We start from the raw sequence: 5,000 nt of genomic DNA, 5'->3' as shown, positions 1-5,000 counted from the left end.
TTGCGTCACCGTGGGACCACATGGTGCATGAGAAGGAAGGTGAAAAGCTGGAGAAGTATCAGGAGCTAAAGAGAGAAAGTAAGAATATGTGGGGGATCAGACATGTAGAAGTTGTACCGATAGCTGTCCGTGCACTTGGAGGAGTAAGTAAAAGGTTTGATGGATTGCTAGGGATTGCTATCAAGAAAGGACTCTTGCAGAAAACAGCCTTATTGAAAACAGCAAGGATCCTAAGAAACGTTCTGGAAAACTAAACAAGAGGGTATGACCCAAAGAACTTTTGGCCATTGGCCCGCCCCTTTGGATTAAATGCGGTATACCATCTGCCAGAGCGTAAACGCCATGAGGTAATAATAATAATAATAATAATAATAATAATAATAATATAATAATAATAATAGTAAGAGAGGGAGGGGAGGGAGAGGGAGAAGACGGAAAAGTATGCTCCACTGCGCTGGGAGTTAAGGAAGCAGTACCCTGGCTATGTCGTGGAACAGTGCAACGTAGTGATTGATGTGCTAGGCGGTTGGTCTAAAGATTTAGAGAAAACAATAAAGAAACTTGTGGGCGCTAGAGGAAGGGAGGTTCTCAGAAGGATGCAGAAAGCTATTATCTCAAGTTCGCTTAACATAGCGCGGGCCTTCAAGGCCATCGTCAAATAATCTTACGAACTTTAGAAATTATAGAGTGTTAGAAAATTTTAAGGATTTCTTTTATTTATTTATTTATTTTTAAATTTAAATTTAAATTAGAATTTTAGGATTTAGGATTTTAAGGATTATTATTGTTATGATATATATATAGAATGTATTTTATTATTTTAAAACGCTCCTTTATATAGAGACTTATGTTCCGTAAGAGGACATAGGCTACGCTTTGCGCCCTATGTACTTTTAACATTAGAGCATCCATACGTGTATACTGCAGATAATAATAATAATAATAATAATAATAATAATAATGATGATGATGACGATGATGATGATGATGATGATGGTGATAATAATAATAATAATAATAATAATAATATTAATAAGCGTACCACATGCTGCCCACTCATGGATAAAAGAACGCCAGAATTTGTTCGGGATTGCTCTTAACATAAAGAGACTGCTCACAATTGTATGGAAGCTTGGGAGACCGACCTTTACTTTGGATCAACACAAACTGGGGAAGTAAATATCAACAGGGGAATCTTTCAGGGAGATGCTCTATCCTCTTTGCTATTTGTTGTCACCCTGATCCTTCTGACTAGGATACTACAGAAGACCAAGTACGGATACAGCCTGAATGGTGTAAACATGAATCACCTTTTCTACATGGATGACCTGAAGTTATACGCAAGGTCAAAGAAAGAGCTAGAATCCTTGGTCCATACAATGCGTATCTTCAGCGCAGATATAGGGATGGATTTTGGTGTTACCAAATGTGCCAAGCTTGGAATCAGAACGGGCAAAGTCGTAGCCACAGAAGGAATCAAGTTGCCAGACGGCAAAGAGATCAAGAACCTAGAAAAGGGAGACAGTTACAAGTATCTTGATGTGCTGGAATTGGATGAGGTACAGTGTAAAGAAATGAAGATGAAATTAACCGGCGTGCAAGGAAACTGCTGCGGTTCAAGATTAACGGAGGGAATATGATCTGTGGAATAAATACAAGGGCTGTGTCTGTGCTACGTTATTCTGCGAGCTTTGTTAATTGGACCAGGGCCGAGATAAGAGTACTAGAGAGAAAAACCAGGAAGTACCTTACCATGTATGGGGCGCTGCACGACAGAGACAGTGTAGCAAGAATCTATCTTCCGAGAAAGAAAGGTAGACGAGGCCTAATTTCGATAGAGGACTGTGTGGACCAAGCTTTAATTGGGCTCTCCAGTTACAATGCTCAAAGCGATGACGTGCTGCTCATAGCAGGGAGGGGAAACCTCTACAGCCCCCAGGAAACAAGCAGAATTCAGGAAGAGAAAAACCGAGGAAACGATATGTGAGGTGAAAGAGAAACAGCTACATGGGCAAATCTTAAGAGATATGGAAGGAGAAGCAAGTGAAAAGAGCTGGGAATGGCTCGAGAAGTGTCACTTGAAGAAAATCCCCAAGGAACTAATTATGCCTGCGCAGAGCCAGTAACTCAGAACAAATGCTATCTAGGCGAAGATAGATAAAACTAAGAACGACCCTAGCTCTAGACTATGCAAAACGAAGAGACCGTAAATCATTTGCTTAGTGAGTGCCCGAAATTAGCCAAGACAGAGTATAAGCGCCGACATGATAACGTGGCCAAAGGGGTCCATTGGGACCTGTGCAAGCATTACGGAGTTGAATTTGGTGATAAGTGGTACAAGCACGTTCCAGAACCGGTGGTGGAAAGCTCAGACGTCAAGATATTGTGGAATTTTACCATCCAGACAGACAAGAAATTACCGCACAATAAACCAGACATTGTGGTTGTCGAGAACACCAGCAGGGCATGCCATATCATAGACGTAGCATGCCCCGGTGACTGCAGAATCAGACTGAAAGAGGAGGATCGTCAGGACCGCCTTTGAAGTCAAAACCCTCTGGAAACTGAGAAAGGTTACCATTACACCAATTGTTTTAGGAGCATTAGGGATCTATACAGACAGACCGGAAAAATACCTAGAGGATATCCATGTTGGGCCTCACACCTACACATTGCAGAAGACCGTGCTGTTGGGCTCAGCCCGGATCCTGAGACAAGTTTTGGATTGCTGAGGCTGCTTGTTGCAGCTTGTGCCAGAGCTACCAGCATGATATTGCTGTGATTTGGGACACATTTCAAATTTGATTTAAAGAATTTAAAAGTCAGTGAATTGGAACTTTTCACTTGTTTCACAGATGTGCGGCAGATAATGAGAAGGAACGATCACCAAGAGTTTCTTTGACTTAATGGGCGGAACTTGAATACACTGGGAACTTGATAGCAGATAGCAGTTACTTTTACAGGGACGAACCAGGTCAGCAAGGTAAGAAGATGCTAGTCCATAAAGGCTTTGTAAACAACACCCAAAATCTTAAACTGGATACGGAAATCAACAGGTAGCCACTGAAAGTACTTTTAGCAGAGGGAAGGCTATTATTTTTTCTCCGACCTGGCAATCCTTATAAACAATGGACCGTCCTTAAACCCATTCTAAAATTAATTAATTAATTAATTAATAATAATAATAATAATAATAATAAAATAATAATTATAATAATCATAATAATGATAAAACTCCCCTTCTGCAAACAACGTAGCTTTCTTAGTTCGAGAACTTGTGAGCAATGGTAAAACTCGGAGTTTTTTCGTTGAGATCGTGTGACTATGTGCTAATTCTGAATGAAATTCGTAGTAATCTGATCAAAATCGGGAGCGCTCATGTGTATTGTTACACTCGTCGCGATGACTAAATGGCTTCGCATCCATATATGGAAATATGCGCTGTAATTGGAGAGCACTACATTCGTTTCAATAAAAAAACACACATGGAGGAGGTGAGACGAATTTGAGGAACTTAAGACTACGGAAACTGCGGAACCTGCGAAACCTAGAGAAATGACTGTTTTTATTGAAACCCGATGATAAAAGCGGTAAGATTTACATTAGTATTTGTGAAATATCGACTGTACCCCCTAATTATCTTGTTCCAGGTGGCATTTCTAGCTCTTATCTTCGTATTTGCTGCACCTGATTCAAGTTAGCCGATTAACTGGTGGATTGCGTAACAAGTCACAACAACAATGACCTTGTGATCAATTACCTGCTTGCGGTGACTTGTTTTTGTTGTCGTTGTTATTGATGTTACGACTTACAATGCCGCAAATAAAAATGGAAAAAGGAACGTATCGTTGCTTCGGTTACATGTTTTTCCCTTTGTGGGAAAATTGATATTTTAAAAAAATCATATTATTTGATTCTTCTCGTCGAGAAATAAATGTAGCATATACGCTCACGATACAAGTGTATTTATGGGCAAGGCCTAGAACATCAAGGAAACCATCCCACCACCAACTGACCACGCACCAAATTCTCCTTGTTACCACAAGAGATCGAACAATCCTGAAGTCAAACAGAAGCCGTAAAAATAAAGAAAATAATACAAGCATAAAAGGCAAGAGAGGCGATGACCAGCCGAAGACAATCTCACCAGTAAATTCGAAAATAACCTTAAACAGACCCAAGTAATGGCACGAGAAAGATTAGGAAAACTGGAAACATACAAGACTGACCTTGCCCACTGCCTTAACAACTGCGGATAGGTACTAAACTAAAGCTATAAAACCAAAATGACAACTGACAGGCAGCAAATACCACCATCACGTGACCTGCATGTCGCGAAAAAAAAAACAATTAAAAATTCTCAAACCAAGCAGGATCATTTTTTTGAGGTCTTAAAATGAGTTGGTAGATTGTGACTTGTCACGCAATCGACCAGTTAATCGACTAACTTCAATCAGATGGTGCAAATACACAGATAACAGATACAAATGGCACCTGGAACGCGGTAATCAGCGGGCAAAGTCGATATTTAACAAATACTAATGTAGATCGCATCGTTTTTATCATGGGGTTTCAATAAAAACAGTCATTTCTCTAGGTTCCACAGGTTCCACAGGTCTCCAGTTACGCGGTCTGTAGTTCTACAAATTAGTCTCACTCCTGTGAAGATACACGGTAACCTTAAATTGATCAATAGTCGCTTCCAAGGGCGATCTTCGATGTTTGGTCTTTGTTTTCTACCCACCCAATGTATTAAGCCTTGGAACATACCTATAACAATTGGATTTTTGACATCTTTCGCTAAATTTTTTTGTCGTCGCTTCTCATGGATAATCCAAGAGTGAAATTCAACGTAAGCTTTCAATTTAATACGGTTTTTTTTAAGCCGATCATTGACGCCATAATAACTTAACTTCAATGAAAAAGGAATCGAAATAAATCAATAAACCATCAAAGTTTCTTATCAAGGGCAAAGCACAGGCGTAAATATTTTGAAGCCC

General features: G+C 39.8%; 1 protein-coding gene across 1 annotated transcript in view; it reads right to left on the bottom strand.

The window, feature by feature from the left end:
* LOC138029786 (igLON family member 5-like) overlaps nt 1–5,000 on the bottom strand; it is an 18,190-nt gene that overhangs the window by 12,992 nt on the left and 198 nt on the right. The gene's annotated exons all lie outside the window — the stretch shown is intronic.

Source organism: Montipora capricornis, chromosome 13 (genome assembly GCF_036669925.1).
Source record: "Montipora capricornis isolate CH-2021 chromosome 13, ASM3666992v2, whole genome shotgun sequence".
Lineage (NCBI taxonomy): Eukaryota > Metazoa > Cnidaria > Anthozoa > Scleractinia > Acroporidae > Montipora > Montipora capricornis.
Note: the sequence above shows the minus strand (reverse complement) of the source record. Positions and strands in the feature narration are given on the sequence as shown.